The sequence below is a fragment of the Mus caroli genome, unplaced genomic scaffold (assembly GCF_978045245.1).
Source record: "Mus caroli unplaced genomic scaffold, Mus_caroli_1 scaffold_20, whole genome shotgun sequence".
Lineage (NCBI taxonomy): Eukaryota > Metazoa > Chordata > Mammalia > Rodentia > Muridae > Mus > Mus caroli.
The window spans coordinates 8,129,394-8,142,703 of NW_028227275.1; the positions used below are offsets into that span (position 1 = coordinate 8,129,394).

The 13,310-nt window shown below is 44.3% G+C and overlaps 1 protein-coding gene across 4 annotated transcripts in view; it reads right to left on the bottom strand.

Annotated features, from left to right (window-relative positions):
* Positions 1-13,310, bottom strand: part of Add3 (adducin 3) — a 103,572-nt gene extending 90,262 nt beyond the window's left edge. For 2 of the 4 annotated variants that reach the window (XM_021151223.3, XM_021151224.3), the window contains exon 1: positions 10,670-10,979. The gene's annotated coding sequence lies outside the window, so the exon portion shown is untranslated. Of the gene's footprint in view, positions 1-10,669; positions 10,980-13,090 lie in introns of those variants that run through there. The other 2 variants (XM_021151222.3, XM_021151227.3) reach the window with 2 other exon arrangements.

Consider the following 13,310-nt stretch of genomic DNA (forward strand, 5'->3'; position numbering starts at 1 on the left):
ATGACATGGCATGTAATATATTCATCTATTTATTTGTATTTATTCTCTCACACATCAACTCCGTTAGATCAGAAGGGTTTGTGAGCTTTGCTTATTGAGTCCTCAGTGCTTACAACAGAGCCAGCACACTAACTGCACAATAAACATTTGCTGAATGAAGAAAGCAACAAATGGGAGGAAGAACTATCAAGCTGCTCAAAAACGGAAATCTAAACAGAGGCCACAGAAACATTTACGAGGAAATAACCGTCCTAACTAAGCACAATACAATCAGGATGAGAGCTGAAATCACCACTTCTGGAAAAATACACTACAATGTTTGTGCAGTTTGCTTTAGGAAAGCTGCCCTCCTGGCTTGCCTCATTGTTATTGGAAAGGACCTACTGCTGCCAAAGCCCTCAGCTTCTGAAGAACTCAAACTCCAGAGGTAACAAAGCTCCTACGGCGATGCTACCTCTTAGCTGACACCCAGACACACAGACACCCAGACACACAGACAAGGACGTGCATGGCATGTGCCTTCTGTGAGACCCATTCCCATGAGCTCCACACCACACCATCACAGGTGTCTGGGCTACCTTGCAACCAAACCACGTGCTAGTGAGAATCATGTTCTTTGCACTGACGAACAACGTCTCGGGAGCCTTAAGAGGATGAACCACAACTCTCCATATTTTAACACACAAGGACACCAAGTACGATGCCTTCGACAGGCAGACAAGGAGTAAACTGTCAGCATGGCCAAGTCAATAAGAAAAAGAAGAGACTGTGAGCCACTCCCTAAGATATCCTCCATCATGCTGTAGAAAAAATCATGGACAGAATCTCTCTCCCATAGTCTTTCTGCCCTTCCTAACTAGTAAAATCCTAACATCCCTTTAGGCCTACTCGTATCCCTCTTTCTAAATACTCCCTTTCTCTGGACTCCTTTCTGTGCCAGTCATCTGGCATTCACTGCATAGTGGCAATTAACATCTTTGTACTGTTTCTGTACTTGCTGCTGATTTTTCTATGTCTAACAGCAGCGCAAGAGCCCCAAGGCAGCACACTCTTCAGAATCTTTGGGTTCTGCAGAAACTGTAGGACACAGTGCCTGCCATTCCCTTACCATGAAAGCAAAAAGTCAGAAGCTCTCAAATGATGACTGTTGCTGAACTACACTGTTAGAAGCTTTTCATTAGGAGCTGGAGAAATGACTCAGTGGTTAAAAGTGTGTACTGATCTTGCAGACGACCCAGGTTCAGTTCCCAGCACCCACATAGGACAGCTCAAAACTGCCTCTAACTCCAGCTCCAGAGGATCTGATACCCACTTCTGGCATCAATAGGTACTACACAGACACGCGCAAATCCACATACACATAGACGAGCACACACACACACATACACACTTTTTTTAAAAAGAAGCTTTTAGTGATATCAAAACAGTGACCTCTAGCTTCCTAAATTAATAAGGATATCTATTATGGGTAAATTATATACCATAAACAAGGATAGCACACAAGAGTAAGCAAGTCATTTGTCCATTTGTTTTGTTTTTTGAGACAGGGTCCTACATTGTAGCCCTGCCTAGCCAGGAAACTCTGGATGTAGACCAGGGTATTCTCGAACTGGTCACAATTTTTCCTGTTTCAAAATCTCAACTACCCAAGTGCTGGTTTTCCAGGTGTGAGCTACCACACACACAATTATGAATCTCTTAATTAAATGGCTCCATGAATTCAATCAAATATTACTACAGATGATGTATATCACATTCCGTGGTGTACAGAGAATACTTGGTGTGCACATGATGTTGAGGTTTCCCTCAGGATCTCAGATTGGCATGTAGTTGAATTTTATTATGCTATGGACATGAGTTATAATGGCCCTACAGCAAGTCCTACCACTTAAAAATATTTAGGAGTAAAAAAAATAAGGAGCTGGAAGGATGGCTCGGCATTTAAGAGAACATACTGTTGCTGCAGAAGACCCCAACTCAACTCCCAGTATCCACATCAGGCAACTGCCTGTCTCACAGCTGCCTTTAACTCTAGTTCTGGGAGGATCTGATGCCTGCCTCTGGCCTCCTCGGACATCTGTGTTCACACAGACAGATGGACAGACGGACACGCACACTCGCAAACCCTAACAATTAAAATGAATGATATATAAAAATAATGACCCCTCTCTTTCTATTCTCCACCATAACTGAGCCCAGCAGAGACCTGTAAGGTTAACTCACCCATCCCTCCCGGGAAGTCATATGTTAGGAACAATGGCTATAGCATGGGAAACAACTTACTTTATGGCCAAATACACTCTTTCTCTTGGCTTAAACTAATAAACAAAAAGAACAAACAAACAATAGAGAAAAACCAAATATTGAGTACTTAAAAAATTCTATGTCACATGCTGGGTTCGAGGCCAGCCTGGTCTACAAAGTGAGTTCCAGGACAGCCAGGGCTATACAGAGAAACCCTGTCTCAAAGAAAACCAACAACAACAAAAAATCTATGTCATGAATCCTTCCTTATTCTAGTGGAATTTCAATCCTGTTTACCCACCTGCTCACCCATCTAAAAGAAAATAATTTCCAATGAAGACAGAAATATTCCAATCTTGGTTCAAATGTTCTGTGCAGTCACCAACAAGGACACGTGTAAACCTATGAAAATCCCTGCATGGTGTTTAGAAATAACTGAGTCATTAAAATAAACTCTTGCCTGTATGCTCATCAGAAAGTTTCACTAAACCAGATAAATATAATACTTTAACACGATGCTGGCAGTTTTTAAGGGCTAATAAGAATGGCTAGCTGGAAATGTAATTGAGGAAAATATGTAATAAAAAATATTAAAAAAAAAAGAACTATTTAGTCCCAAATATTTGAGAAAAACACAAAATCATGTGGGCCTAGAGCATTTTGAAATTGTTCCTTTTCTTTGGAGGCATCCAGAAACAGGTTGTCGTCTCATCATAAAAATAAAATTCTCCCCTTATGTTGTAAAAAAAAAAAAAAAAAAAGAATGGCTAGCTAATTAGTTACATAACGAATGTAGACCAGTCAAGGGCATTATTACAGTAACAATTAGTTACATAATGAATGTAGCCTTATAGGAACAATCTCAAAGGTTCTTTTCAGTTCCTACTGCCAGGTTTCTTCTCATCTGGCTATGACAGGTTTGTTCCAGGCGGCCTCTACTGACCTCAACCATCTTTGCTAACTCCACTGTATCTACTCCTGCTACTACAGTTTTAGGAAGACAGGGAAACAAAACCAAACACCTTCAAGATAGCTAGGATACATTAAAACAAAAAACAAAAAACAACCCACTATGAATCAGTGTGTCCACTCACTGAGACAAAGAAAATGGCACAGGGAGGAAAGACTTCATTCCTGTTTGCTGAAGCCATCAATAACCAGACCTGGGAATAAAAATACCTCAAAAAATATTTTTGTTTACCACCTAGTTTATTAATTTCATCATGGCTAGACTTTTTTAGTATCAATTCAACAACTAAAGGTTTCTTCTTTCCCAAGCATTCCAACAGGCAGTGAATTAGTTCTTATTGTGCAGTCAGGCCTCCTGCTGGGAAACATAATTAAACTTAAGCAGGCAACAATTCCACTTGGTACTAAGAGCCTTTCAAATCCTCCAAATGAGTCAAGGCCTGATTCTCCAGAAACTGCCTGAGTCTTGCAAGAAAAACTTAAGACACTGTTCAACTTGATGCCGGCCATTCAGTAGATGGCACTCTACTCTTTGGGGGCAAATTCCACGAGCTCTAGGAAGCATTACTGTGACATTCAGGTGTGATAGATGCAGAGCAGGGATCCCTTCTTCAAAGTACTTAACTGATAATCAAATTCCTCCAGGTCTGCGTTCATCAAAGCAGAGGACTCAAACCAGAAACCTTAAAATAACCCAAGGGTACTTACTCTCCTGATCTGTGAAAAGCCTGGTCTGCCTCTAAAGAGCCCAGAGAAGTTGAGATTATTATAGACATCAAATGCAACCAGTAACTCAGCTGACGCCAAGTAATCCATTTCTCAGAGCCTTTACTATGGCAAGCAAGAATAATTTTCTTATTCAGGCATAAACTGTCCCCCCCACCCCCCACCCCATGGCACTTACTGATAACCATGCCAGTATTCACATGGCTGGTGACTATGTCCTTGTCTTTGATGCCTTTTGCATTAGGGTAACTAATGGCTGCAGAGTATTTAGAGAACTATGATTTCATCGCTATCAACATGAAGACAGGGAACCCACTACTTTCAACACTAATTGAAAATAAGCTGGAGGGGCTTCAGGGGCTGGAGAAAGAGAACTCTTAAAAGCACTGGTGCTCTTCCAGAGGGTCCAGAGTCGATTCTCAGCACCCACATGGCAGCTCACAACTGTCTGTAACTCCACTTCCAGGGGATCTGACATCCTCCCACAGATATGCATGCAGGCAAAACACCAATGTACATAAAAGAAATCATTATTTTTAAAGAAAGAAAGTTTTGGTATCCACTTAAATAGATCAAACATTCTGATACAAAACCGCTGCAGATCTAGCTTTACAAAACAAAGACGTGTTTAAAGCAATGAGGATTTCTCGTATTTACTTTAATGAAGAATGCTGGCGCTGGAGAGTTGGCTCAGTGATGAAGAGCCTTGTAAAGGCTTTGGGTTTAATTCCCAGCACCCACATGAGGGCTCACCACTTCCTAGGGTGCCAGATGTGGTGCACAGATGTGTCACTCATATACATAAAATAATAAAAATAAATCTAAGGACCACTAAAATAATAATAAAAAATAATGGCTCCTGAGGCTAGGATGGCTCAGTAGGCAAAGCTGCCACAGAGCATGAGGGTCTGAGTTCAATCTCCAGTCCCCACAGGAAAAGTGTCCTGGCGGGTGGGGGGGAGGGCATACTTATAACTCCAGGCCCAGAAGAGGGAGAGAGGATATCCTTGGGGCTCACAGGTATATGAACCATGCTGTGTATACAGAAGTGGGTGTGTACACACACAGACACACACACACACACACAATGGTTTCCAGCCATCAGATGATGAGTGAGGTTTTCACACTTTTGTTTTCAGAAATCTTTCTGTGAGATTTAAAAAGCAAGCTAACTGTGAAAAATGGAAGGAACTCCTTCTAGTGTCATCTCCTCCCAAAAACTAATTTTCAGCAATGACACAGGAATCAACCTGAAAAAAGAGTCACCTTTCCCAGGAGAGAGAATATTATCCTGACCATAAGCAAACGGCAAGGTAGGGTGACACACTAGTCTAATGCTTCAGAAAAGGAAGGGTGTGTGGCAAAAAAGCAGTGTACTGACATCACCGCCATCTCTTTCCCTTTCCACCAGTATCTGTCCCAGTCCCACAAGCAGCAGTGAAGTCCCAGGCATCAAGGTCCGATGCCCAATCACAGCCCAATGCCTTTCCCAGCCACCTCCTCAGCTATTACAAGACTGACCCTACAGTCTTTTCCAATTAGAAAGTGAAAATACAAGAGCAGCTAACAGTTGTTGGGCTCATTTCTAAAGAATTAAAAGTAGTGTTTTCAAAGTTCCATAGTGTGGGGGAACCCTATGGCATACCAAGCAAACTATGTTCCCCATCATTCCTACAGAACAAAACACGAGAACGCCGTGTGGAAGAGAAAGAAAGAAATGTTATCCTTGCACAGAATGGGTGAACCTACCGTGGGAGAATGCCACACTAATATTGATGACAATGATGACAAAGACATAACCCAAATCCCCACAATCTCAGAAACTTCAGAATTCTAGCTTATTAGCAGGTGGCCAGCCTCCGTGAGGGCGAGCCTTTGAGAGTGGAGCTGACTGGGCTGACTCAGATCTGGGTGGCCCTTTCCATTTTCACTTGAGGACAGTTCTTCTTGGTGAGAGACAGGAAATAAAATATCACAAACTAAATTTCAAGGGGATGGCTAAAACAATAAAATAATGAGCTAATGCATAGTCCTCAGAGGTAAGTTCTGTTTGTAATTCAATGCTTGATATCTAGCTGCCTTAATGCATAATGTGAGCATTAAAAATTATTATACAGGGGCTAAGGAGATCACTGAGTTAAGTGTTTGCCATCAAGTCTAAGAACCTGAGTTTGTTCCTTAGCACCCAAGTAAAAAGCCCACAGGATGATGCAGTGGGTAAAGGTGCCTGCTCCAAGCCTGGCACCTGGAGATTGATCCCCAGAACCCACGTGATGGAAGGCGAGAACTAACACCCCCAAGCTGATTGCCACGTTATACCCCATGACACGATGCACATGACCGCACAACTACATACAAATATGTATAATTTTAAAAAACTAAAAAGTAAATTAAAAAAGAAAAAGCCAAGAATGGTGCCATTTGCCTGAAATCCCAGAGCTGGCAAGGTGGTGAGGGTGCCTGGGCTTGTTGGCCAGCCAGCTTAACCTAAAGGCGAGCAGCCTCAAGTTCCAGCCAGAGATGGTCACAGAACAAGATGAGGCCAGGGATGGTAGGTAGCACAGACCTTTACAGCCAGCACTTAAGAGACAAAGGACTGCCTAATCTCTAATTCTGAGGTCAGCCTAATCTATTTAGGAAGTTCTAGCCAGGGCTATACAGTGAGACTTGTCTCAAAACAAACAAGTAAGCAAACAAAGAAAAAACAAATAAAACAAGGTAGATAGCTTCTGAGAAATGATATCCAAGGTTGATCTCTCATCTCCACATGCATGTATGTGCACCCAAACTCTCAGAAACAGAGCACGTGGGCACACTTGAACACATACATGCACACAAAAGTAAAATAAATTGTCAACACACACATATGTTGTGTATGTGTGTGTATATATATATGATACATATCATATACACATATGACATTATATATATACATATGTAACATGTTATATATACATATGACATATATATACACATATATATGTATGTGTATACACACACACCATATATATGCACACAATTGAGACACTGGTACATTTCTCAAATATATTTTTACCTGTAGCTGGTTATGAGAAAAATCAGGTATGTCCACTGCCCTTTCAAAAAAAACAAAACAGACTTTATAACCTGATATCCAAGCTATTGCCTTGTATGAGGAACCATCCCTCCTAACTGTCAGCTAATGTGTTTCCTGCACACCAGCATCTTCATTTCCAGTTTCAGAGACTATGAAACCCAGACTTCAAAGTCCACTTTCTATCACTAAGTCTTCACACTTCAGCTAAGCTTTAACCAAAGCCGACCTTGAAGAAGATGTACAAGTATAAGGTAATGCTGTGGGTCCTCTTGAGTGGCTCAGTTTACACCTAGCCCCTATCTGAGGCTATGCTGAGCCTATGCATTTCTATTTTAGCACAGTTAGACTAATTAGTTTAGACTAATCTATGTCACCCTTTCAAGATGCAAACTGTCAAACACTGTTTTTAAAGTCAAAGATTAGGGCTTGGAGGAGTGCTTGCCTAATAAGCACAGCCCTTGGGTATGAATTTCAGCACCACACAAAACTGGGTGTGGTGTCAACCTCAGCTACAGAGTGGACTTGAGGCCGGCCAGGGCTACATGAGGTGGTGTCCATGTTATACTTTTGGTTGAGTATGGTCATTTGAAACTCTCAGACAAGTCTAAAAGCCAGCATCATTCCTCCAGGCTCCTAGGATGTTCTTCTGTGCGTGTAGTAGCGTCGTAGACGATGACAGGGGCTCTCTCATTGAGATGTAACAAGACTCAGAGTCTTAAATATGAAATAAACAAAATAAACTATGAAACTTTTTTTGCTTAATACGTTTTAATTTTTGGTACTTAGTAAACATTTAATGAACAAAAACCAGGCAAATACATTAATTTTACCTAAAAATAACAGAATCCCAAATAGACATACACATACAAACACACACGCATGCCCCTATAATTCACCATCTCTAAAGATAATAATCACTAGGATCTTTCCTAGTCTACAAAGATACATTTCAAGACTCGAGTAAAAGTCTGAAATCACTAGTATACTTAGTCTATGGGTATTTTTGATAATATTTTATTTAGAAATTAGGTATCACAGGAATACAACAACCAAGAAAACATGCAAGATACTGTTATGAAGTTACTTAAAACTTAAGAATTGCTTATTTCAGGCAGAGGCAGGCGGATTTCTGAGTTCGAGGCCAGCCTGGTCTACAAAGTAAGTGCCAGGACAGCCAGGGCTACACAGAGAAACCCTGTCTCAAAAAACCAAAAAAAAAAAAAAAAAGAATTGCTTATTTCTGGACTTTTCCATTTAATTTTTTTTTTTCATGTGTATTTGACCAGCAGCCACTAAAATTCTGAAAATAAGACTGCAAACAACCATAGATTATTCTATATGCATCTAGTAGGTAACAAACCTCCTCCTTCCACATCATAGTCAGGGTATTCTAGAGAAGAGTTAACACGAGCAACCATTACAGTAAATCTGAACCTGTCTTGGCTTTCAGAAGCCAAGGGAATTAAACCAATGACAAAACCCCAAAGATCTCCTAACAATTGCAGCTATAAACATTTGGCATGGACCCCAAGTTCAGAGGAGAGCACATTAATGAGAGAGACATGAAATAAAGTAAGCATTCATTTTGAATCTCTGTTACCTGATTTGATCTGTGATTGTTCAGCAACTGTCAAATTGGACTTGAATAATTTCACATAAGCTTATGTTTAGAAGGAAAAGACAGCACTGCTTAGACATGTTAAGTTTTCTTATTATTTTATTCTACACAGCTAATTTTTCCAACTGAATGAACTAGCTAGTACTAAATATTAATTATAACAAAAATGTTTAAAGTGAGAAACAGCTTAGCAACTTGTACATGTCTTTCAGACAGACCTCTTCCTTTATCTAATGTAGTTATTTTAGCATTTCTCCCTAACTTTACATTGCACGCAGTTATGAGAAAGGGGCATGTCAGCTATCTATAATAATTCCAAGCATAGCTTTGAGGAGCTCCTAATTTATAACTAATCTCCTTGCTATCATATAACTTGCTATCAACCATAGTGCTGAAGCAAGTTATAAAAAGCACTGCACATCACTGAACAAAAAAATCACATTCATTACAGAAAAATATAATTGATAAAAAGATAAGCAAGAGTAAAGTGTACAGTATTAACTTCTCAGTCATCTTTAACCACTGACTACATATTATATTCTGAAAGTCATGTAAAATCTTTTCAGGGGTCATGCAATCACCCGTCATCTTCCAAAACTACCAAACACTTTCTAATATCCCATAATATCCCATATGCACAAGTGCTTCACTGTAATAACATCTCTTAACCAAGTATCTACAGAGCTCCTTAAGTTATGTTTAGCATCCTAGATAGGTAATAAATTGCTGGGGGGGGTCCTTTAAAGCAACTATTACCAACATGCTGACACTCCTGGGTCAATTTAATGAGGTGGGGGAAGTGTAGAAAAATGTCCGGCCACTACTCATAACTACAGTTAATCTGATCAATTTTAGGGAAAAAAAGTTACCCTGCAAGTTAAGTCCGACACAAAGGAGATTTAGCTATGACATCTTCCAGACGTGCTCGAAAAGAAACAATTCTATCAATGAGTCAGCCTTGTACCTTAAATACACAGGTCATTCTACTGGCCAAGTCACTTCACTTTAAAAGCACATATTACACTGTATACTCTTACTAGAAGTCTGCTAAAACCCAAATCAGTACATACATATTCAGCACACTGAGGATGGAGTCCACTCTAAGAATGGCAATCATTTCATACTGCTAACTCTAAAATTTCTATAATTTCATAATTCACTGTAAAGAACTCACACATGTCTATGTAGCTCATCCCAAGCCCCAGAGTCTTATCAATTCCTTCCTGAGCCTTGCTCCTAATCCTCACTCAAAGCCTCTTGGCTGAGCTAAATCCCACAGCACTCTAGCAAAGTCAATTCCAAGAGCACATGTGCCAAGGATATTTAGTGGTTTTCCTTACACTCCCACTTTAAACGGGCATCTACTTGCAATTAAATCTGTGCAACAAAAAAAAAAAGTTCACCTGAGGCCATTCTTGTCATTTTAATAGAGGCCTGGTTTAATAGTGGCTTTGCCTCAGCTATTACATACCTCCAAAGAGGTTGGAAGTGCCCCAAACACCAGCAAACCAAATCTGCTGCCAACTGGGCTGTCACCCCGCAAAGAAGAATAAAGTATCAGGAATGCTTGAAAGGTTATAGAGTGTGTGTGTGTGTGTGTGTGTGTGCGCGCGCCCGCGCGCACTTTTAGTGTGTGTGTGTGTGCTGGGGAGGGTCACACTGATTAGATAAAGTGGTTGAACAATTTCAACTTGTGACTGAAGTTTCTTAAACCACGAGGGGGTATAAAAAAAAGAAAAGAAAAGAAAAGAAAACAACAAATCAACACGGTCGTCTTCCACCTTCTCCAAGCGCGGGAACCTCCCACCGTCCCCGCGAGCACCTTCGGGGTCAGCAAGGCTCCCCGCAGAACAGGATTTTGCGATCCCACGCCCTCGCCCACTCTGCGGCGCCGCACCCCGACTCCTCGGCCCCGTGGGGCTCGCGCTCCCGCCCTGGGCACGGTTCACCTGAGGCCGCGCGGCCAGCCAGTCCGAAGCCCCACTCGGCGTGGGAAGCGCGGCGGGACCCCGGGCCCTCCGCTCCCGCAGGATTACCTCGCAGCGCAGCGGGCTTTGTGCCCCCTCCTTCGCCACCGCCGGGCTGCAGCGGCCGCCCGGTCCGCCGCAGCCGCCTCTTCCCGTCGCTCGCTCGGTTCCCGAGGAGAGGGCCGGGAAGGGAGGGGGCGTGGAGACGCAGGACCTGGACGCCGAGCCCCCACTCCGGCAGCGGGAAGTGGCGACTCCTGGTCGCCGACGCGTGTAGCTCTCGCTGCTTCAAAACATCATTTAAAGCCCTTTCCTCTCCCTCCAGCCCCTCGCCCGCACGACCGTTACCGGCGGGCGCCTCGCGCTCTGGCGGGACCAGCCGAACTACCCACGAACGCCCTCTGGCCCGCCCCTTGGGCCCCGCCTCCACAGAGCCCAGGACTCCGCCCCCTACAGGCTTAGTCCCGCTTAGCACCCCGAAGGCCCCGCCCCACAGGCCCGAACGCCTTGGCCCCGCCTACTATAGGCCCCGCCTCAGGGCTCTTGATTCCGCCCTCTACAGGCTTGACCCTTCTAGCACCCCAGCTTCAAGGCCCCGCCCCATGGCCCGAGAGCTCTGGCCCCGCCTCTTATAGGCCACGCCCCCGTAGCCTTCACTCCGCCCAGTACGGGCTGGGCCCTCTTAGCTCAAGAGCGTGCCCCTGGCTCCGCCCTTCGTCGGCCCAGCGTTTTTTTTTTTTTTTTTTTTTTTTTGCTCCGCTCCTAATAGGCCACGCCCCCAACAGGCTCTCGCAGGTCCAGGCCCCGCCTCTGCTGCCCCTTGAGCTCTCTGGCCCCGCCCCTCGAGGCCCCCCTTGGAGCTGCAAGCTCCGTATCCGTGCAGCTGCGGCAGTGGGGGCCTACGTGCTCCGCAAGCGGAGGGCCTGTTGCAGGGCGCCTGCCTGGCGCCTCTGCAAGGTCTTCCTCCCTCCGTGCAGCTCCGATCCGCTGCCGGAGAAGGAAACGACCCCGAGAGAAACCCGATTGAGAGTGGGAGGGTGACGCCACGGAAACATCTGCCTCCCCAGTCCCAACGTGCTTCCCCCACCCAGTGAATCTCAGCTGAGCCGTAGCTTTCAGATTGAGCTTCTGCGGCCCACTGAGGCCGCTGGGCTTTTTGGGGGAGAGGCCACAATAGTTGGACTTCGGCTCGGCTCCCACAGGAGGGGGCCTCGATTTTCTTCTCAGCACATTTACGTTTGGGGGAGCCTCCCGCCTTCACTCACTCCCACAGAGGGTCGGGGCAAGGGCCTTTATATTCATTTGGACCAGCCCAAACTCTGCACTCTTACTTTGGCTAATTGCCTCTTAAACCTTCTGAGAGCTGACCTCTTGGGAGATGAAAAGTCTTGGCTCCGCCAGCAGCCTTCAAAATCGGTCTAAAGCCAGGCAAACTTTGCAACACTCATTTGCAGAGTCGGGGATCCCTCCACAGGTGACACTGGGCTGCCCACCCCCGCCTCCCAGGCGGGTTTCTCACCCCAACCTATTCTCGAAATAGACCTCCAGGCACACGCTCGCTGTTCTCCTCCGCCACCCACGACTTGCACACCGCTCCGGCACACATGCCCTCTCCACTGCACGAATTCACCCTCAAGCACACTCCTCCCAACGCCATTCTACTGATTCATGGTCCCTGGGGTTAACCCCACCCTAACACACACAGCAAACTTCATTTCCCCACCCTTATCTCCTGTCCTTTCCAAGGCACTGGCGACAGGCCACTTCATTTCCTTCCTCATCTGCAGGCTCTCTTCCCCCTCAAATACTTCGCGCCAGCCTCCTCATCTTCATCCCCTTTCCCAAAAAAAAAAAAAAAAAAAAAAAAAAAAAAAAAAAAAATGTGCTAATTAAAATGTAGTTTCCTCTTCCCACATACGAAGTGTGGCAAATGAATAGCGTTCTTGGCAAACGCTGCAATTCATTTATCCTCCTTTTCCCTCTCCACTGGACTAAAGCTATAGAAATTTTAGTCTGCCACTATCACCCATTTGCTTTTTTTAAAAAAGAGAGAGACCATGTCTTCTTATTTTTAAACACTCAACATTCGTGGGGGAAGTCTTGCTAAGCCTTAAGGAGAAAAACGGCATCTAGGAAGCGCTCAACCCATCATTTTATTTGCCATTTAAAAATATCTGCAGTGTTTGAGAGCGAGATTGGGAGTGGCTGTGTTTTCTGCATTTAAAAAGAAAAAGAAAAATGCTCTGCATGCATTAGGTTAGCCTTTTTTACGCATAGCAAAAGAGAAGAAAAAGTACTGTAGCATCACATATCATATAATAGTCTCCACTACCCCGAACGTGTGTGTGCCAGACAGAACTGTAGACCCCAACCCACCTCCAAAGGACTGCAGATTCACATAACGTTTTAAGCATGGCTGATGAGGAGTGCATTTCGCCACCATTGCCTTTCCCACGCGTTATGAACAAAATGGGAAAGAGATGTGCTTACCTGCAGGCGATCCGAAGCAGCTTTGCCAGCAGGGGAGCCGACGTGTGTCCGTCTTCCCCGGCTTAGGTGTGGATTCTGCAGTGCTGCACGGGAACCCACTGCAGCCGCGGAGCAGCGGCGGCGGCGGTGGCGGCTGCTGCTTCTCCCAATGCTGAGTTGTAAAGTGTGTGACTTAGAGACTCCACGGTTGCCGTGAGGCGCTGGCTTAGAAGAGAGGAGG